Consider the following 22,817-nt stretch of genomic DNA (forward strand, 5'->3'; position numbering starts at 1 on the left):
GGGGCAGGGTGCTGATGGAGGGAGCCGGGGAGATTGGCGGTGGTGGCGACTCGTGGCAGCTGCCTGCAAAGCACGGGGGGTGGGGGCGCCTGTCCCCTCGTGCGCTCGCCAGTGGGGTCTGCCCGGCACGGCTCGCGACCCCTGAGCAGCCCGGCCAGCCTGCATGGAAGACAGTCAGTGCGGGTGACGCTCGGATCAGCCACCTCCCCGGGCAGTGGTTTCCACTTTCCCCCTGCACGGGGTGACAGATGGCGAGCCTGGCACCTGTACTGCAAACGGGTGGCAGAGGAGAGAAGAGCCTTGTTGTGGCACTGATTGCGGTACTGGGGAGGTTGCTCTGAGGTCTTTCTCAGTAGGAGAGATGAGCCTTGCCCAGGAGGCAGCAGGCATCGGTGTGTCTAGCGTTATCTTTGTTACCGGTCAGACCTTTCAGACTAGACAACAAACCTGCCTGGAATCCCAAACATGCTTGTTGGGATTACGGACCAGATTCTTGTTTCAGCTGTTAACCTCGTGCGTATGAGTAACTGCGCTGCATCGAGCCAGTGGATTTACAGCAATGTATCAGCGCAGAATTTAACCTCTATATTTAGTCATTGAGGGAAAGTAGATCATTATTCATTAAACCGTCAATGAAGTAATTGCAAGCTCAAGAGAGTTGCAGTGATTTTCTTTGCATATTCCGGAGTAACTGGTTTTAACATAAAATGTGGGGCTTGAAGTTCGCCTATTGAAACTTTGCCTGTTATCACAAAACCAAAGGATGTGAGAGTGGATTGTATGTAAAGATGATGAAAGCTAAATTATTACCTTTTTATTTTGTTATATTTATCTGAGGTTGCTTGTTTCTTATCAGTCTTTTGGAAAACTCAACTCTTTGTCTAGGTGAGATTTCAAAGAGCATATTTCATGCCATAAGAAACAATGAGGAAACATTTTATTTGGAAACAGGCATATTATAGAGTAGTATACCCACTCCAGAGTTAAGGTTTCGACTGAGTTTGTATTATAAACTCAATTTTTGCTATCGGCCCCAAAATAAAGGGAAATCCCTAAATAAAGTAGTATTCCCTTTACAATTGATAAGTTAGATCTGCAGTAGAGGTTCAGTTTTTCTTTGAAAGTAAATTAGGCAAGAGATTCCTGAATTATAACGATTTTAACTTGTTTCAACTAAAAAAAACTCCTGTCTGATATTCACCAAAGGTGCATCTGCACTAGTGGTACCAATGGTGCAAACTAGCGTACACCACGTCCAGGTATACCCCCATCTGATGCCCATGCTTTGTCTGCCGTAGAGTTTGCAGCATTGGTAGCACTGGTGAAGCTGCATTTTTACTGAAAAATAGGTAAGAGGAAACGGTAAAAAAAAAAGCAGCTAAAAATGTACTTTACTAAACTAATCTGTTTGAGATCAAGTCATAGGACAAGAAATCTCTAATACTTTTTTGTGAGATCTTACTTTGATAAAGGAGAGTGGGAGATATAAAAGTAAGTTTAATGGTTTCATCTGTTCAACTTTTTGGGGAGAAAAGATGCATTCCTGCAGTGCTGCCTTTTAACCCCCCCCCCTCCTCTGCGAGCCCCCATGCCTCCTGTTGATTTCCTAAGGAACTCACATCTTGTGGAGAAATGGGGAAGAGCATGGAACTGGAGGGAGAGTGGAATACTTGGGAAGGAAGTATGGGGAAGCAAATGGGGAAAAGAGGAAACTACTTATGGATTATAAACAGCAGAGCATATAAGAGGAAGTTTAGAATAGTCAAAAAACCCATCAAAACTAAGAGATTGGACAGTTTGTTGGAATTTGAAGTGAATTTATTTTGTTGCTGGGTGCTTGTTTTTTTTTACACTAACTGCTGCATTGTCATCAATTAAAGCACTTTCTTTCTAAAGAGTGCATCCAAAATGGAAGAAAGTTCAAAACTGAAAAGTCTCATGAGTGAGATTATAGACTAGAGGTCCTGGTGGAAGCTTTACATATTTCTCTGGCCAATGCACTAGCCTTCTCAACATACAATGTGACTGTGGAGGGTTATTGTCCTCCTCTTTGATTTACTTCCACAAAATAGTCTGTCTCATATTCATCTTTTAATAGTGTCCTTGGGCAGTTTTTTCTCTTTCCTCTGAGAATGGCAATTACAAACACGAACTGGGATTTTGGTATGCCTGTGTTCTTTCTATGTATTACCTTAACTCCTTGTTACTCTACACATGCCATGCTTTTTTTCAGGTTGCTAAATTATGGGCAAAAGGATGGTAGGATGACTTCCTAGGATCTGTGGAATACTATTGATACTTTTGGTAGAAAAGAGTGGAACTCTGAGGACAACTTTATCCTTGTGAAACATGCAGCTGTGCTCTTCTATGGAGATGGTGCTCAGTTCTGAAATTTTCCTAGATGAGGTGATGGAAACAGAGGGCAGCAGACAGAGGCACAGCAACAGCTACATGGTGCCCAGCAAAGCAGAAATAAGCACGTAGTCAGCAATCCACAGCCCCACCAAACAGACAGCGCAGCCTAGGAGGAGTAACCAAGTCCAAGTCCTTTGGTGTGGCATCTCTTTTGGTGTTTGTCTCATATTAGGATCTTTCATTTTGACATCACGTATAGGCTTAGTTTGCAGGTGAATGCAAATTCAAGTCCCTTTTGTACAATACCTTACATTTTTTCACCAGTGTTTGAATGTAAGATAAATCCCAGAATATGCCCTGGAAGAGAAATTCTTTCTAGTTGCAAGAAGCCTATTGATTACATGATCTGAGTATGAATGTTTTTTTTCAGGACCTGTCTTCAGTCACCAGACTGTTAAATTTTCAGTTTGTTGGGTCAGAGTCGATCCTTTTTCTGTGAGTATAAAATAGGGTCCAGCTCTCTAGGCATCCAGTTTAAAATCTCTGGATTGAAGCTCCATTCTTTCAAGTTTCTCTCATTTTGGTTGAGCCAGCTGGCTCTTATGTTTTGAGATCCTTTGGTGGGGGTTACTTTTATTCGTTTTATGTTTCCATCTGCCCAACAGAACAGCATTGGGGCATTCTTTAAAAAGGCTCAGCTCTTGGCCACTGCTGGCTGGTTCACAATACATTACTGTTTTGATATAGTCCAACTTTGCCAACATATTTGCCACTGACTAGTGGAATTAACTCAAGCAAAGGCAGATTAATCTCCTGTTGATATAGTAAGATTTGTGTGTTGACCCTAACCATGTATCAAAATGGTGGGATCCCCATCTTGTTACACTAACATCTGTTTTAATATTCTCCCTTCGTGATGTTATAAAGGGCAAGTTCAGGTTCCTCTGAGTTTCTGTGGGAGAAGTAGTTTCTTCATTATGTTCCTGAAAAACTGCAGGAATGTTGAGATGGACTGAACAACTGTTCAATGTGGTATAGATTTCTAATTTTGGTGAGCTTCCCTTAAGATAGGATGACTTTGCTTCCTTGGTATTTGTTAGGATTTGTAGGTGTAATGGGGATTAAGTGGGTATGAGGTTGCTTTTATGTAATTTACTATGAAGCTGTGATTCAAAAACATAGGGATTATGCTGGCTGTGGCCTCTTTCAAATTCCTTCTTTGACTCATCTTTATCAAGGTCAGAAATCTTGTCCAAAACTATCAAAACCTTGATGCGCTCTGTGATAGATAACCTGAACAATAGTGGATCCCATGGAAACTGAAATTTTTGTCGATGAGAGGAATAAAAGGAACCTCTGGATTTGTGGTAAGCATATGGAATAAACTCCATTTTAGACATTTATGGAGAGAGCTTATTTTGCTTCTTATATTTCAAAGCACAACCATTTTCTTTCTAATGAATCTTTCCCCACTGAATTTTCCTCAGCCGAGATCTGTTTGCCTTGTGTATTTTCAAACCAGCTGTGGAGCCAAAAATGCCTGCATGTTCCTGCATTTTGTGATGAGTGTTGGGATCTAAATTTCCTTTTGGATTTTTAAAAATTTATTTATGCTATTTGTTGGTGTTTGGATTTTTATTTCTGAGTCCCTCTTGGGGGAAGGGGAAAGGTCTGTACCTTTTATGTTTGATAGAATCCTTCAATTTAGAGAGTTGGAAGCTGTCATTCAGGAACAGAACCTCATCCTATCCAGGCTGAAGTCTTTTGTGCTTGAGTTAGGGCAATTGGGCTCATTTTCTGGAGCTGGACCAAGGTGTGGTTTTCTGCAGCTCAGGGTGACTAGAAGCAGATGAGATTCCAGATTGCTTCCTTTTAGCAACTTAAACACAGAAATGGGCTTTTTCTTAGCCTATCTGGCCCATTTCTGAAAGGGTAAGCTTTGACTCACCTTCTCAATGGGCTACACGTCGTCATCATCTGTTGAGTGGTTAGAGGTGGGCTTCACATGGATAGAGGGCTGACTGGCAGACACACTGTGGTGGTTGTAGTATGAATAGAAACCTCAGATTCCAAAGGTGATAGTAAAGAACTACAGAATGAACCTCCTACCTGGAACTCCCTCACTTTATTAGGGCCAGATATGTTTAAGAGGAACTCCTCTTGAACAGGAGGACTAAGAACTCCATTAGCTGATTTTATCTCCAGTAGTCTGAACCAGAGCAGTGGCACATAATATCCTCTTGTGGTCCAGCCTATATAGAGGCCCAGCTGTCATTGCCAGCTAGGAGACAGGGTTGGGCTTAAGGGAGCCACTGCTACTTTGGCAGCCATCTTGGTGCCTCTTTGGCCAGAGGTGGGGAAATTCGGCCACACTCACATTTTTGCTCTAAAAGGCTACACACAGTATTTTCTCAAAGGGCATTATATTTTTTGAGGTATTTGAGAAGCATAGAATATCAGAGAGTCCTGTGGCACCTTATAGACTAACAGGACTCTTTGTCGCTTTTTACAGATCCAGAATAACACGGCTACCCCTCTGATACATAGAATATCAGGGTTGGAAGGGACCTCAGGAGGTCATCTAGTCCAACCCCCTGCTCAAATCCCCAATTAAAATTGGAAAAATAATCCCTGCTGGCGTGTCGCTGAAGGAGCCTCACTAACAGCACTTAGTCTTCACTGCGCTTTCTCTCAGAGGCATGACATATTGGCTCAATGATGCATGGTGGGGGTGAGGTCTAGAGGGGCTCCTGGTGACTGACAGCTCAGTCTGTCTCATCCCCTAATGTTCATAAATACTGGACCACCATGAGAATGTTAAAATTCCAGTGACAATTAGAATATTACCAATCTTGTCACTAAGACTAGCTGTTTGTAACTTCATGTATTTCTTCATTGATGGACCAAATACTATTTCAGTGGGGTTACAGGGATGTAAATGAGTGCAGAATTTGGCAAGGGAATAATGCTACTACTTATTGTTTATGTAGCACTTCACATTTTCAAAGCACCACATTCCACAGTGATGCTCAGATACCAGGGTGAGGGAGGTCTAGGGAAGAGCATGAATCCGAGCTCTCCAAAGCCCTGTAACAGTTGTGTCATCGCAGTCATGTGTGGTATCATCACATATCAGTGTATGAGGAAGGAGTGCAACTGAACATCAACAAAACAATGACACCAACTATACACAAAGTGCAGTCAAATATACCAAGTAAATTCATAGGAAACAAAATTAATGCTTTCCCCACCCCCAGCTTTTGTAATCTTAGGTAACTGTAGTAGGTAGAGAATTTTCACATAGAAATATGATTTTAAAATTGATGGTGCCCCTATGTTTCGCAAATGAAAACGTGAACTCTGCAGGAACCACAGATATCAGAAGTCTATGGCCTTGGCTACACTGGCAATTCACAGCGCTGCAACTTGTTGCGCTCAGGGGTGTGAAAAAACACCCCCCCCCGAGTGCAGCGAGTGCAGCGCTGTAAAGTGCCAGTGTAATCAGCGCCTGCAGTGCTGCACGCTCGCTCGCAGAGCTGCAAGCTACTCCCCTCGGAGAGGTGGAGTACATACAGCGCTGCAAGAGAGCTCTCTGGCGCCGCGACTACACTAGGCGAGTGTAGCCAAGGCCTAAGGGAATACCCTGAAACTACACAAAACAGGAAATCCCACACTTGTGGATTTCTAGTGCTTTGACTATTGCTATTCATTTCAATACATTTAGCCCAACAAATCTTGTTTGATGCATTGTTCTCTTCCAGTTGGCAATTAAACTTAGTCATTTCATGTGTTACTTTTGATACTTCCTTTGTAAACCACATTGTGTTTCCTGTGACAATCTGTGTGCTTTACCACAAGTGCTTTCGGAAGTAGAGAGGGTGAAACTGATTTAGTAGTACTATGAGTTAACAGTTTCAGTTGTGGTGAATAAAACCCAAGGAGCAAGAAAAATGCCATCCAGATTCTAAGGGCTTGTCTATACAGTGTGGCAATGTGCGCTACGGACCAATTAATGCACAATATGTTGGTGCACTTTAGAAACCGCACCATATAGTGTAGATTACTCCACCATGTAGATAAACCCTAAACTTTTGTTTAACCTCCCTTCCCCCAAGTTTCTAGCCCTCTTGGTTATGAAGTTAACCTTCCAAATATGAAGGAATGGCAAGTCGCTGCAGAGAGGTCTTCCTGAGTCTACAGAGAGCCTGAAATAATGACTTTGAGGTGTGAACTTCCCCAGTCTGATCAGCCTCAGATGGGAGACTTTACATGTCATCACTATTTCATCACACATTATTTTAGTGGTTGGAATGGGGAAGATGGTGAGAGTGAATCTCCTGGGTAAAAAAACGAGTTGCTGCAGGTAAGGAAATGCAGAGAAAGAAAAGAGGATACATTCAAAGATAGAGGAGGAGGATAGAACACACAGAGAAGAGGATGCAGAAGGGCAGCACAGGGCAGACAGAGCAGGGGTCTTACATGGAAGCATATTTTCCCATTGAGTGTCACTCAACATGACTTAACTGATGACTAACAGTTCTGTTATTTGTGTAAACCTCCCTGTGGCGGGGCAGCGACTCACCAGCCCAGCGCCTTCTGCTGGTCGTCCTGGGAATTAGCTCTTTTCCAGCTCCAGACCGCCCTCTGCTGCCTGATGTCGTGCCTGCCACTGGCCCCCCCATGTCCCTCCCGGTGCCCTTTGCTCAGGGGTTCTGCCCACCGCAGCAACCCACAATCTGGGTCTCCCCACCCAGGGACACCCCCAACCCTCTTATCCCCACCTTGCCTCAGTGGCTACTGCCAGTCATCATCTAGCCCCTGCTCCCTGGGGCAGACTGCAGTCTGTAAACCACTCATCATCAGCAAGAGGGGTTGGACCAGCTGCCTCTGCCTATATCTGGGCTGCCCCAGTACCTTTGTGGGCCCTTAACTCAGCCTGCAGCTTTGCTAGGCTGGAGCTCCCCAGCTCCCTCTGCCCTTCCCCATCACTGCTCCACCTCAGGAGCCCTGCTCAGCTCCCAGGCAGCCAGGTCCTTCCCTCTCAAAAGCAAGAGAGAGAGTGCGTCTATCTCCTAGCCTCTGGCCCTCGGCACTCTTACAGGGCCAGCTGTGGCCTGATTGGGGCGTGGCCCCACCTGTGGCTGCTTCCCCCAATCAGCCTGGCTTTTCCCCACTGCAGCCCTCTCTCAGGGCTGTTTTATGCCCTACAGGGCAGGAGTGGGGTGAGCACCCCACTACACTCCCATTGACATCAGTGAGAACTAGAGAACTGTTTTTGACTTGTCTAAGGCTTCATTTCCATTTTCTATGAAACTCTACTGGCATTTTAAATGGAGCTTTCTAATGGTCCATTATGTTTTGCAGTTTTTGTGCCACTTTGGTATATGTAAATGGAAACTGTATCACGTTCTGAGTGCACTGCTCTATCATCAGGCCAATGTGTCACTCTTTCAGGTTTAATGTTGATCAAAATATCAGCAGCATCTTTCTGGCAGATCATACACTTGTCATAGTCTATGTCCAGCTTTGGCCTTTTGAGTCATGTCATGTTCCTATTATTAAGTTGGCAGGGCTTTATGTTTTTCTATCTGACATTTACTTTATGTGATCATTATTAGGCTGTTTGCTGCTGCTCATTCCTTTTACCCTCTGCTGGATAGTCTGCCAGTGAACTTAGTTTTGTTAGAACTTTATTGCATTTTATTTTCTATATAAATCTCTTAGCCAAAATATCTATACATCTGACTGTCTTGGTCATTTCCTTTGCTGATAGTAAAATATTCTGCTGTTAGTGCTACCACTGCTTAATACTTGTTAAATTGTTATAGGATTTTTGGATTATAGAACTGTATCAATATTTCTCTATTTTTATAAAATTGCCAAGCAAAAATCTTTAAGATGGATTTAAGGTTGCAGGGACATAGCATTTTAGAAATCCAGGAAATATAATTTCCAAACAAAAGCACTAACTTGAACTCAAATTACAACCATAACTTTAATTCTGCTCCATACAGCTGCAAGCATATGGTATTCTCACAACGAAGCAGAAAATATTGCAGAATTTTCTTTTCTATGTTTACTCTGTCAATTTTTGGCATTTAGTAGCAAATTACTTTCTAGTCCCAAAATATCAAGTTGTAGCTCTGACTAGTAGTGGAATGGCCTGTCCCACTCTGCATCAAAGAATGATTGGTACAACAGTTAATATCAAACAGATTTTTGGTACACTGAAGAGGCTACTTCATCTGGAAGAGCTATTTCTACCACAGCTGCCAAATGCGGTGTATATTAAGAAGAGGGATGAACCAATTTGTGAAAAACAATTCTATCTAGAATCACCTACATACAATCACCAGAGAAGGACAAAGAAAAATTAAATCAGACAATGAATGCTCTCATTAGACAAGGTGTTCATTTTAAATTCTACTACTACTGAATCAAAGTGTAGCAGCAACAATGGTGACGATGAAAGGAAACAGTAAGAAAACACAAACATGGAGGAACAGGGAAAAGATGAATGGAAGAAAAGAGAAAAAAATGGCATAATGAAAAGTCCGTTTCTCTTATAATATATTTTAGTTATTTTTATTTTTACTGTCCCATTGAAACTCTGGAAACAGAAGACTTTCTCTATCTTGTTTAAACCTCACAAAACTACTGTCCATAATGAAAAAATAGCATACAGAAAAATATATGGATAAGTATTTCAACACAGCATAATTGATTAATCAAGCAATTCTACGTCGGTACCTATTGTTCACAGACATTTCTTCTTAGGGTAGGTCTATACTTACCTCCGGGTCCAGCGGTAAGCAATAGATCTTCTGGGATCGATCCCAGAAGTGCTCGCCGTCGACGCCGGTACTCCTGCTCCGCGAGAGGAGTACGCGGAGTCGACGGGGGAGCCTGCCTGCCACGTCTGGACCCGCGGTAAGTTCGAACTAAGGTACTTGGACTTCAGCTACGTTATTCACGTTCTGATTCCACTTCTTCACTCTGATTTCCCAAGACCCACTTTGATTTTGGGGGGAATTCAGGCAGCAAGAGGTATCTGTATAGATATCATTTACCTCCACTGTGTTTCCTAACTCCATCAGCTCCTGCACAATTTGAACAGGGGTGCACCTGTTGAACTTAGCTATTAGGATTCCCGTTATTGCAGCTGTCCTTGAAAGTGCTCGTAAATGGGGTTTCAACAGTGGAGAGATGAAAGAATCCAGAGGAACTCAGATGCACAGTAGAGCATGGGGTCCATTTTTTTGGGTCTATTTGAGAATATTTGACACATATATATTAATTTTCCACTAGAATGTTTACCATTTTCTGCTATACAAATCTTTATTGTTACTACAACAGAAGACTCGGGCTGTGATGTCTAACATGTGTCTTGTGTTAAAGCCACTAACAGGTACATTTTTAGTGATTAAGACTGGAAGAACTTCGAGGAGGGGGAGGGAAGCAAAGACACTAGTTGGATGTTTCTGTGTACTCTAGTTTCCATAGCCATCTATCAAGCAAAATGGTGGTAAACTCTATTGACCGTTGATAATCTGAGTCAAATGTTACTAGACATAGGAAACTAGGAAAGCAACTCTAGCTTTGTGCACATAGTTTAATGTTACAATGTAAGCCAAAGTTTTCCTTTTAAAATATATTCTAGTACATCCATCTTAGTGATAATTGTACTGTATAGAAATCAGGGTAGAGCAATGTAGTAAACAGCAAGGGCCTAATCCTTTAAAAACAATTGACATTCTATTTTCTAGGTGTGAATTGGTTGAGTGGGTTGGAGTGTGCACTGCCTGAGCATTTGATCTGAAAGACAATTGAAGTGTTGTATTGACATTCTACAGCTTGGAGGCACCATTTAGGCAAATGTGGGTGTAAGGGGTCGGACTCACCCCTGCGGCACCTCCTGCTGGTCGTCCAGGGAATTAGCTCACCAGCCTCTGGAGCGCCCTCTGCAGGCCGGTGATCCGCCTTGTCGTCTGCACTGGCCCCCGTGTCCCTCCCAGGACCCCGGTGCCCCTTGCTCTGGGTGCTACCCCCTGGCAGTACCCACACTTACTGGGTCTCCCCGCCCAGGGGAACCCCCCACTAACCACACCTCACCTCAGAATAAGGCTATTGCCAGTTGCCATCTAGCCCCACACCCAGGGGCAGACTGCAGTATCAGCCACTCATCACAGGCAAGTTTGGGTTTGGACCTGCTGCCTCTGCCTACCCAGGACTGTCCCTTTGCAACCCCAGTACCTACCTGGCCTTACTCTAGGCCCGCAGCCTGGAGGGTTCCCAGGCCAGAGCTCCCCAGCTCCATTAGCCTTCCTCCAGCCCTGCTTTCCTCAGGTACCTCTCAACTCCAGGCAGCCAGGCCCTTCTCTCTCTAAAGCAGAGAGAGAACTGTCTGGGCTTCTGGCTGCCCTGTCCTTTATAGGACCAGCTGAGCCTGACTTCCCACTCAGCCAGGGAGCTGTTTGCCCCAGCCACAGCCCCCTGCCAGGGCTGTTTTTAACCCCTCTGGACCGGAGTGGGGTGACCACCCCGCTACAGTGGGGTTGTATCTCAAAATCAAACATTGGCATGGAATTTGTTTGAGATGTTAGTCAATTAAATAGCTATTCCCTCCCTACCACCTATTTTATTTGAGGAAATACCACATTTCACACTCCTGTTATTTCTTCTGTCCATAACATCTTCCTGTTATCTTCCATTCTCCAAGCTGGTGCAAGATTTTTAACTCCATGGGTCTTGGTAGAGTCACTCATGATTTACAATAGTGTGAAAGAATAATGACATCCATTAATTGTTGTCTGGGAAAACATTTTCCATTTAAAATAGTAATGTACAAACTTTTATGAGATCTATTATTTTAGGAAACTGGTTGGTATAAATAAAACTATATATAGTACTTTTTGTGGTATTTCCACAAGTAATGTATCTCATTTTTATTAACCGAGTTAACCATTGTATAAATGTGATTAACTTATATGTAAGTAACAGCTTGAGCTTTAACTAAGATTAACTGATCCAAGCTATCTTCTTTGCCAATTTTTTTATTTTAATCTCAAAGAACAAAGACTTTGTATAGAAACATGTGGAATGTGTTATGAAGTGTGCAAAAATCCTTTCCAGATAATGTTTTTAATTATATTTTTGAAAACTATGATTAAGTCTACCATTGAAATATTTTCAGTAGTAGTCGACAGAATACCTTTTGCTTGGCAGCATGCATGTATTATAAAATACTTAAAATGGCAAGATCCCTTTCAGAACTAAAATTGCCATTTTAATTACTTTTTTTGTAATTAGCAGCTTGAAATTTTTTCCATTAAAAGAAGAGAGAAAAGAACTAAATGCACATATAATCGTATCCAAATCTTTGGATTTTTAACCAAAGGATGTAAAGGGTGTGTATGTGTACGTGCATGTTCATTCAGCGTGCTGAGTTCTTTGATTTGGGCCAGATTCTGTTCTAATTTCTTCCCTTGCAACCTCACTGACCTCACTAGAAGTGCATAAGAGGAACTGAGGACCAAGCAGAGGCCCTGCCAGCCTTGGGATCAGAACCACAATAGCTAGAATTGTGATAAAACAGGGATATTTCCAGCAGAATTCTGGCATTTTTCCCCTTAGAGCATTGATAGGATGGTTTAGCTAGCACAAATCGCAGGGGGGAAAATCCTTATCATTGCCACCGTGGTATTCTATAGACTACTGCATTCAAAACAAATAAAAAAAACTGTTAAAAAGAGTGTTTAAAATTGCAAAGTCAACACTCAAAAGTTAGGAAATGCAAGAAATAATGTTGCCTGTGCAACCTTTATTATACCCAAGCTATCATAAAGGCTTTAATTACCTGTGTCATAACTATAAAGGGAAGGATAACCACCTTTCTGTATACAGTCCTATAAAATCCCTCCTGGCCAGAGGCACAAAATTTTTTTACCTGTAAAGGGTTAAGAAGCTCATGTAACCTTGCTGGCACCTGACCAAAAGGACCAATAAGGGGACAAGATACTTTCAAATCTGGGGAGGGGGAAAAGGCTTTGTTTTGTCTGTTCTGTGTGCTTGCCGGAGACAGATCAAGAAAGCAAGCAATCTAACTCCATTAGTATTAGTAAGTACTAGCGAAGGAATGCGTTAACTTACTTTTATTTTGGCTTGTGATTTCCTTTGTAGGAGGAGGGAGGTTTATCCTGGATTTGTACTTTAAGGTTTTGCCTAGAGGGGAGATCCTCTATGTTCTTGAGTCTTTTGTTATTCTGTAAAGTACTTACCATCCCGATTTTACAGAGGTAATTATTTTACCTTTTCTTTAATTAAAATTATTCTTTTAAGAACCTTATTGATTTTTCATCGTTTTAAGATCCAAGGGTTTGAGTCTGTGTTCACTTGTACCAATTGGTGAGGGGATTATTCTCAAGCCTGCCCAGGAAAAGGGGTGTAAGGGCTTTGGGGGATATTTGGGGAAGGTAGGGCTCCAAGTGGCCCTCCCTAAATGTTTGTTTAAATCACTTGGTGGTGGCAGCGTTACTTAATCCAAGGTATAAGAAAGAATTTGTGCCTTGGGGAGTTTTTAACCTAAGCTGGTAGAAATAAGCTTAGGGGGTCTTCATGCGGGTCCTCACATCTGTACCCTAAAGTTCAGAGTGGGGAGGGAACCTTGACAACATGTTCACATACTTTCAGTTCATTTTTGTTTCTTTATGGCTTGTTTATTTACAGGCACTCGTCTCATTTTGATTTGGGATAAGATTGTATGGTAAACCACTGTGGGGAGTTGCTATGCTGACTGGTGAAGAAAGCTCTGGCAAAGGAAGTTTTGTTGGGGTAAAGACTCCATGGGTGTCGCCCTTTTGTTTGCTTTGGTCTTCTATAGTGACTTTAGGCAAATCACTCAAGCCCAAAGTTCCAAAAATATCTACTAACTTTAATATTTGGATGCCCAACTTGAGGCACCTAGGGCCTGATTTTTAGAGTATGTCTAGATCTTACTGACTTCAAAAGGAGTTGTGGGTGTTCAACATCCCTCAAAATGAGGCTTAAAATGTCTCATGTGTGACACCTAAAATTGACTTTGAAAATGTTGGCCTTAGCCCCTCAGTCATTTAATTTTCTTAAGTACAGTAGTCTTAGAAACAATGGATCAATAGATAAAAGCCATAATTTTATAGCTGCTTATAGTTTTTGTACTCTTCGCTTTGCCAGCATCCTTTGACAGGCTGTACATCAAGAGCATGAGGCAATAAAGGTCTAATCCTGCTTCCACTGATGTCAGTGGAAGTAGCATTGGGTCCTTTTGGGTATATCTCTACGCTGTAGTGTAAGCCCTGGGTTAGTAGAACTCAAGTTAGCAGCCTCTGAGCTTCTTAATCTAGGCCTTGAGCATCTACACTCATTTGTAACTCTAGGTTATGAATTGTTGAACTCTAGTTCCCAACCCGGGGCTCTAGGTCTACACTGCATTATGTGGGCCTGAGTCCAACCACCCATATCCCAGACTTCCTAGTGCCCTCCCAAACTGTGACTGCGTTAGCCCTTTGTTCATGGAGCAATGTGGGAAATCTTGACTGTCCAAAAGACAAAAAGTTGACCCATGAGATTGTGGGATACTTTTGCTGCACTCCCAGAGAATGCGTCCAGTGGGACTGTGTCTACACTTCAAAGCAATAGGGCTTGAACCTTGGGCCCCACCTTGACTCAGGCTCAGATCTTCCACCCCTGTGGGGTGCTGGGAGCCAAGCCCTGAATTAGGATATTTTGCATGTAGATGGAAGGGGGGTTAGGATTGAGCCTGAGCTCAAATCCTGGGTTTACACTGCAGTGTAGACATACTTTTTTGTTACAAAATGTGTTTTGTTGCATATGTTTCCTTGTGGCACAAAGGTAGTCTTGCCAAAACCACTGTCCAGTCACTGAGGTATTGAACTGTTTAATTTGCTTCCATATTGTGCTTCTGTACCATTTTATTAAATAGTTAAATATAGTAAGCCAGGAAATCTATATTTGGAAGAAACCACAAGCCATATTATCCTGCAGCCAGTGCAAAGCAGATCATAACAACAAAGATCACATGTTAGATCTCATTTTCTCTGCTGTGCAAAGCATCCTCAGCCCCTACTGAATTTATCAGGTGGTGAGACCACTCAGCATCTTGCAGGATGAGGCACCTCTTTAGGAAACTGTGCATAAATGCAGGTCTTGCTAGAAAGGTACTATCATGGTTTCTTTGTCTCATACAGGCAGGACTTCACTGTGCTGTGAAACTTTTTCAGAAACCATGTTACTGTATAGAAAATGCACATACAATACTGCAGAAAGCATCATTTGTACACCAGTTTTATAGCATGGTTAGGAGTTGGCTGTACCATCTCAGGAACCAGTGTGAGCAACTTTCTAGGAAGGATTGTTTCAGAACTGTATTCTAGAAAGATGCTAGCATGGTTTCTTTGGAGCCTTGGCCAAAGTTTGATGGCCATTTTGAGAATATCACCTGTCTGCTATCCACTAGTGGCATTAGCATTGGCTTCAAAAGAAGCATCTTGTCTCCTCTTCCAAACAAATTAAAGTGTCACCCTCGCATATTTGAGTGGTGAGAAGCAATAAGCAAATAGAAATGGGCCATGTTTCAAATCATCAGCTTAATTTGGGGGAAGCAGTAAGGAGGTTATGGATACCTGGAGATGCCTCACCTACAAAGTATATAGTAAGGGCATATTTTAGTTTATTTATATATTTTTCTATTTATAGAGATAGCTTCATAAACTATTAAGCACAAGTGCAATGTGTTGAGCATCTCTATAACACTTGGAACAGATCCTCTTCTGATGTAAATGGGCATCACTCTATTGAAATTAATGGGGCTACTCTCTTTTACACCAGCTGATAATCTGGCCTTTAAAATTTACATTCTTATATAAATATCACATAATAATCAAACTTAAATGATGGTACAGTAAACTGATGAACTGATTTTTCTTTTGCTTTCTCTTTTAGATTCTTATATACCAGTTAACGTGGCTGGACTACACTTCCTGTCATCTAGCAAGTGGACCAGAAGATACTTACCTGACATTTTCAAAGAGAGCCACATAATTCCCACTGACCACAGAAAGTTGAAAAATTCCTCTTTCTAAATGTGGAGGTTATGATTCAAGTTAATTTTAACATTCAAATGAGGAGTTGAGGCCTTTGAGGTATGCCCATCACTGATCAATACCCTTACTGGTAGGAGAAAATAAATGTGATCAGGAGTTTGTTGCAAAAAATCTTAAAACACAAAAAACAAGGTCATTTAGTACATGACTCAGGGACCAACACAGGATATCGAAATACAGTTCTGTATTATCCATTGTTTTGCCCAGTCTCATTGTAATTGCCCCAAGTATGTGGTTTCCACCATTTCACTTGAAATCTACTAGATCTTAGGTACGAATTTTTCGTCCTTTTCACCAACACCACCAAAGAAAAAAGGCTTGTTTTTATTCTACCATCTCCCACCCTCCAATGTTAGCCTACAACAATACAATTAAAAGCAATCCTGTTAGCACTCTTTATGAGTTTTATATTCTTTCACTTCAGTTCATTTTCATGCAGCATTTGGTCTGGCTAGCTGTTGTAAGTTGCTATATCCAATTCTACAAAGTGTTACTGGAAATACTTATGTATTCAAGTTGCTATACACAAATACATTAAATTGAGTTACACAAATAAAACTCTTAAAAAATCCTAAACATACAGGTCTTTATTTTCTAGCGCATAAAATAAAGTTTTGAAAAGTTTTAAATATTTCTTTGATAAGGGAAAGAGAAGGATCAAAGGATACCTAATACCATGGTTGTGTTTGTTATTATTTTGTTGTTTGATATGTTTAGCTAGTTTTAAATATTCTGATATCTTAAGACCATAATCAGAAATTTAGAATATAGGTACAATAGGGTCCCTTTCTGTTTCCACTGACTTCAAAGGGGATAGAATTTGGCCCTGTGCTTACGTAATAAGACTACTGTCTTGTGCCAATGTATTTTACATGCAACCGTAAAGTCATTTGAAAAAATAACACAGGGAGGGAGTGCAGATTTGTGGTGACAGAATGTAAACTGGATTCTAATCCTAGCACTGATGCAACCCGGCAACAGGTTACAATTAGTCCCTCTTGACTTCAGTGGGGTGCCATGCAAGTCCGGTTTGCTTGCATAGCATACATTGAAGGATCAGGCCAAGTCCACTTAGGGCCCAATCTGGCACCATTGAAGACAATGGAAAGACACCTTTTGACTGCAGTAGAAGTTGGGTTAGGCCTGTAACCTCTCAGGGCCCAATTCAGAACATTGACATAAGTAAGTGCGATTCTACTGGAGTTGCGCCTGGTTATGTCTGATCTGAATCTAACCCTCTGTGCCTTAGTTTTCCAATCTGTGACATGAGGATAATATTTACCTACCCCATTGGGATTTATCGATTCAGAGGGTATAGCTACACTGCAAAAAAACACGCAAACACACACACAAAAACCCACAGCAGCAAATCTCCCAGAGTGTAGGTCACCTAACTCAGTCTCACAGTATGGGCCTAAAAATATTTAGTTGACTCAGGCTCTGAGACTCCCAGCCGTGGTTTGTTTGATTTTTGCTGTGTAGCCATACTCAGAGAGTTTAAGGCCAGAAGGGAACATTAGATCACCTAGTCTGACCTGTATATCAAGAGCAATTAAATTTTACTTAGCTGCCCCTGTACTAAGTCCAATAACTTGTGTTTGACTATAGCATATCTTCCAGAAAAGCCTCCAATCTTGATGTGAAGTCACCAAGAAATGGAGACTCTACCTCTTCCTTTGGCAGTTTTGTTCCAATAGTTACTCACCCTCACAATTAGGAATTTGTGTCTATGTCTGGCTTCAGCTTCCAGACACAGGTTCTTGTTCTCTTTCTCTGCTGGATAAGAGACCCCTTTAATACCTGCTATTTTCTGTCTGTGAAGGTCCTTTTACATTGTAATCAAGTCACTGCTCAGTTTTGTTTTTTGTTTTGTTTTATAAGCTAAGCAGTTGGAACAAACTCTTTAATTCTGTCGCTAAAATGCATTTTCTCCAGCCTTCAAATAATTTGTGTGGCTCTTTTCTACACCCTCGTCAATTTTTCAACATCCTTTCTAAAATGTGGACATCAGAAGTGGATGAAGCATTTCAGTATCAGTCTCGCCAATGCTGTACCCATAGGGAGAAAATCACTCCCTATTCCTACTCACTTGTTTATACATCCAAGGATCACAGTAGTACTGTCTGCCACAGCATTGTATTGGGAGTTCATATTAAGTTTCTTGTCCACCATGATACCTGAATATTGTAAAGCTTCAATGAACGTGCGACAGACTGAGAGTGTCTGACAGAAGACACTATGAACTAGCCTGTCCCTGAATTTAGTGCAAGTGCTTACAGGCTGGGGGGCACTAGTGGTGGGGGAGAACGTAAGGAGCATTATTCCCACCTTGCTTTGCATAGCCTGCTGGTGAGCCAGGGACAAATGCAGTCCCTGCCCTGGGGAAACCAGAGAGACAGCTCCCTCAGTGCAGCCAATGAGCACAAATTGTTCCTACGAGTACACCTTGCATCTGCTTCATCCTGGACAGTAGAGATGGTCATGTCTGGGTGTGCTTTGGGGAGCAAGAGGCACCATCTGAAAGGACAGTGCAGCTTACACATTCCCCTGTGTGCTGAGTAGCTGAAGACTGCATTGTGCCTCCTCACTGCCACATTCTGCACGCTGTGGCTAGTGCCATAATCTAGCCCAGTGAAGAAGGCATAATAGAAGAGCTCAGTATTTAACAACAAACAGTCCTGCACAACACCACGTCCAGGGATGCTGGAACAATTTTTATAGTGGGGGAGCTGAGAGCCATTAACCAAACTGTAAACCCTGCATATAATGGAAACCACTTTAAGCCAAGGGGCGTGGCATCTTAGGTTCTCTGTATACCACTACTGCTATGGGTCATCTAACTGTACACACTGTCAGGACGGGGCATCGGTCTGAAAAGCGGAACTAAGGACAGGCACACTGCAGAATATATTTGACCCATCCTTAGCTCTGTAAACGTTTTAGCTATAAGCACATCCACAATATATATTTGGGAGCCATCTAATTTTGCTTTGTGATCTTGTAGCAAACAAACAAACAAAACAGAAGCACTCTACATACAGTAGCAAGAGGTGCTTTTTCCTAGGGTCTTTTTGTATGAAGGCTCAATGCTCCCCTTGAAGCATGGCAAAATTCCCATTGGCTTCATGGGCACAGGATCAGTATTGTGTTGGAAAAGCACATATGCTTATACAATGGCTTGATTAAAATAAATTTTCTAGCCGCTGCACCAGATGCTAGGACTCAGTATTTTTCCTAGCGTCAAATTACCCTCAGTCCAGTCTAAATGTAATCTGAACTATGTTAAAGCATGCAAGATATTTCCAGATAAAAATATATTGGTAATACACACAAGATGTGTTTGTATTCAAAATAAAGTGTCCCCTCTAGATAATATTTAGTCCTGCCTCAGTGCAGAGGATTGGACAAGATGCCCTATTGAGGTCCCTTCCAGTCCTACATTTCTATGATCTAATAATATTGGGCAGTTATCCTTTGTAGATCTCAAAGCACTTTACAAAGAGGAGTAGATCAAAAGCCATTTCATAATTGGGGAAACCAAGACAGAGCGATGAAAAGACTTGCCAAAGGTCAAACAGCAAGTCAGTAGAACAGCTGAGGACAAAACCCATGTCTCCTAAAAACCAGTCCAGCTCCTAGCCAGTCAGCCTCCCTGCTTCCCAATACATTCTGTGGGTGAATCAAAGCCCATTGGAGTGAATGGCAGGACTCCTGTTGACTTCAGTAGGCTTTGAACTGGGCTCTATAATGTTAACAACCATGGCTGAGGACTCAGCTACAGTACTGTTGACCCACTTACATCAGGGATCCATTTTGCAGTGTACATCTGATTTAACTGTGTATTGGTAGTGTTCCTGTTAGAAGTTTAGACAACCAAATCTAACCTGGTTCAGGTGTATAGTTAAGCTCTGGGGTGCACTACACACTGGAACAATAATGTACTGAGGTTCCCCTTTCGAGGCTGTAATTGTAGTGCAGATGTGTTTATGGAGATATGGAGTTCAGCTAACTGCAGGAGAATCATAGGGTCAAATTCACCCATAGTGGAGGCAGGTACAGCTCCACTGCCCTTGATAAAATGGGGCCACAATGTTTCCCTTTTTCCCCACAGAACTCTTATACTGAAGAGCCCAAATACCCCCTTATACAAGTTTGAAATGAAATAAGTGATTAGAAGAGCAGTTAATCCATCTTTCTTCACATAATACTTGGGGGAGTACTTCTGTGCAACTGTCAAGATTCTCTTTAAAGGACGTTACCATCCTTCCATAAATATAAAACATGTCACCATGCACAAATCATTCAAACATAATCTTGCACATTTAAACTGGCTACCCAGAGAAGTTAAAATAAACTAGAGTTGCAGCTAATTCAGAATAATTCACACTACTCTTTATCATCAGGATAATGAGATCAAGCAAGTGGGGAATGTAGTAGAAGTGACAGTGTTAAACTCTGCTGTTATGTTGGTGTAAATCCAAAATAATCCATTAACCTGAATAGAGTAACTCTGGACAGGTGTACATGTTAACACCCTTTCTCATGGGGAAAGCTCTAAATCTCTGACTGGGATTCTTAAACATAATGCATTATTACATCCAAAGATAGAAGTGACAGAAAACATTGATTTATCTTTGAGTGCTGAGTTTTTCTGAGTGCTGGCTTAAGAGCGGAGCCTTGTAATATCTTATTTATCATTTTTATTGGACATTTCTTGATTTGCCACTTCAGAGAGCTGAGGTACAGAGGACTTCTTAGGAAGCCACACTTCTGGAGATGTTTCCCTTAAATCCTTTCATTGGTGCTTTTTGTCAGTCTGGCATAAAGACCCCATTGTGAATGAAATATAGAAATGGAAAAAAAATGTATTAAGAGCAAATACTCATTTTTCAAGAATCAGGGTCCAATTCTGATCTTGCACCAGTTTAACACTGAGGTAACTCCATTAACTTCAGTGGAGGTGCCCTAAATTCACATCAGTGTAACAGAGAAGAATTGGGTCTAAAGTAACTACCGCAACAAAAGGCCACAGCAAGAAGCTCCTAACTGAAAGCTGAGTTTGCTGCCTTGAATATTAATGTTTCAGTTTTCTTTCCAGCTAAGTTACAATTAAATGGCAAAGAGGAAAAACTTTTTGTTCTATGATTACAATGATGCTAGGCTTTAAAAACAAAGACACTGGTTTAACTCACAGGAATCAAGAAAAGGGAACTTATTCAGATGAAGTGTTATCAAGCTTTTATGCTCCATTTTGAATTAATATAAGTAAAATGTTTTTCTTCAACTGGTCATGAGTCTTGACCTTCAGAGTCTGGTATGCCACCCATTTCTTGTCACTGGGCTTTGCCTGAGAACAAGTGGCAATCTTCCAATGAAATACCTTTTTTGCACTTGCAAACAGCAGTAGTTGTATCAATATCTAGCAGAAGAGAAGCTGTGCTCAAAGCAGTAAAATCAAACAGCAGTCAGGTTTATGAAAATGCTTCTTAAGTGAGCCATTTAAAAGCAATCCCCCCACCATCACCATAAAATGACAGTCACAGATGCATAAAATACACCACTTTCACAGTATTATTAATAATACCAGCTTACTCATAGGCCCAACTAGAGTATGGCGTTACAGGTGACCGGCAAACAATTTATTTTGAAAAATGTCAGTGTGGCATGTATAACAGCACCCAGATTATTTTCCAACCCCCCATAACTGATACAGCAAACCCAGAGGGGCTGGGGCTCTGAACAGCCAAACCTAGAGATGCCGGGGCTCAGCCTTGGCGCAAATTAAGCAACTACCCCTCCTCCAAGGCACAGTTTTATTTTTTGAACATAAAACTTTAGGCAAAACAGAGCAATTCTGTCCAGAGGCTTTTCCCCTAGTGTCTCTCAATGCTGAAAAGAGGATGTGCACTTCCTCACCCTTCCATCCCTTGCCTACTACAGAAACCCATCTCCCTCCTACAACTCCTCCTTGACTCAGGCCTCTTGCTGGCTTTTATAATCACTTGATCCCTTCCCAGCTGGGTCTGATAATTGACTAAAGATAGCTGGCCCCAGATTTCTGGCCCTTAAAGGGGAAGACCACCCAGTTCAGAAGACATACAAGATTTTTTAAAAATAAAATAAATCTGTTTTTATTTTTCTCAGAAATATCTGGAATGTCAAGTCTGATCTGGGATTTAGGAGAGGGCTTTTTAAGGCCTCATACATGAGCTGTCCCACTTTAGTTGAATCTTTCACCATTTCACTAGTTCTCCAGTCATCAGAGAGTCATCCAGCATAAACAAGACTTCAATTTCTAATGTAAAAGTAAGCAGGGAAAAAGGCTTTTTAATTTTGAAAAGAAAGTAGATTAGGGTTACCATATTTAACAAATAAAAAAAGAGGACCCTCCACGGGGCCCTGGCCCTGCCCATTTCCCACCCCCAGCCCCGCCCCAACTCCACCCCTGCCCTGCCCCAACCCCGCTCTAACTCTGCCCCCTCCTCCCTCCCACTCCCAGCCACGCGAAAAGGGCTGCCCGAGCGCTACCGGCTTCACAGTTTGCCGGGCAGCCCCCAGATCCTGCGCCCCCGGCCGGCGCTTCCCCAGCGCAGCTGGAGCCCGGGAGGGGAAGCGCCCAGCTGGGGGCGCAGGGTCTGGAGGCTGCCCGGCAAACCGTGAAGCCAGTGGCGCTTGGGCTTCGGGCAGCCCCTATGCCTCCGGACCCTGCGCCCCCGGCCGGGCTCCGGCGGCGCAGGGTCCGAAGGCATGGGGCTGCCCAAAGCCCGTAGCGCTCGGCTCTTAAACAGAGCCAAAGAGTCAGGGGAGGAGCAGAGCCGCCGCAGCCGGAGGCTCTGCTCCTCCCGACTCTTCGGCTCTGTTTAAGAGCCGAGCTGCCCGAGCGCTACCAGCTTCGGGCAGCCCCCATGCCTCCGGACCCTGCACCGCCGGAGCCCGGGAGGGGAAGTGCCCGGCTGGGGTCCGGAGGCAAGGGGGCTGCCTGAAGCCCATAACGCTCAGGCAGCTCGGCTCTTAAACAGAGCCGAAGAGTCAGGGGAGGAGCAGAGCAGCCGCGGGAGGGGAAGTGCCCGGCCGGCATTTTCCCAGACATGTTCGGCTTTTTGGCAATTCCCCCCGGACGGGAGTTTGATTGCCCAAAAGCCGGACATGTCTGGGAAAAAACAGACGTATGGTAACCCTAAAGTAGATGGCTCTTTCAGTCCATCTTTATGCACTACAAAGAAGTAAATAAGGACTCAAGTCTAATTCTTTTGTTTCCTTTGCAGGTCATCTTTAACAGCACATTGAGGGAGTTCTCAGTACTGC

At 42.6% G+C, this 22,817-nt stretch overlaps 1 long non-coding RNA gene across 4 annotated transcripts; it reads left to right on the top strand.

Annotated features, from left to right (window-relative positions):
• Positions 1–15,909, top strand: LOC128843030 (uncharacterized). Of its 4 annotated transcripts, XR_008446165.1 has the most exons (4): positions 898–2,850; positions 3,594–3,722; positions 13,081–13,185; positions 15,352–15,909. It is a non-coding gene; the product is annotated as an uncharacterized LOC128843030 (long non-coding RNA). The 4 variants fall into 4 exon arrangements; XR_008446162.1 differs by lacking the exons at positions 898–2,850; positions 3,594–3,722 and adding an exon at positions 1–778; XR_008446163.1 differs by lacking the exons at positions 898–2,850; positions 3,594–3,722 and adding an exon at positions 9,294–12,650.
• The last annotated feature ends 6,908 nt before the right edge of the window (positions 15,910–22,817 follow it).

Source organism: Malaclemys terrapin, chromosome 9 (genome assembly GCF_027887155.1).
Source record: "Malaclemys terrapin pileata isolate rMalTer1 chromosome 9, rMalTer1.hap1, whole genome shotgun sequence".
Classification (NCBI taxonomy): domain Eukaryota; kingdom Metazoa; phylum Chordata; order Testudines; family Emydidae; genus Malaclemys; species Malaclemys terrapin.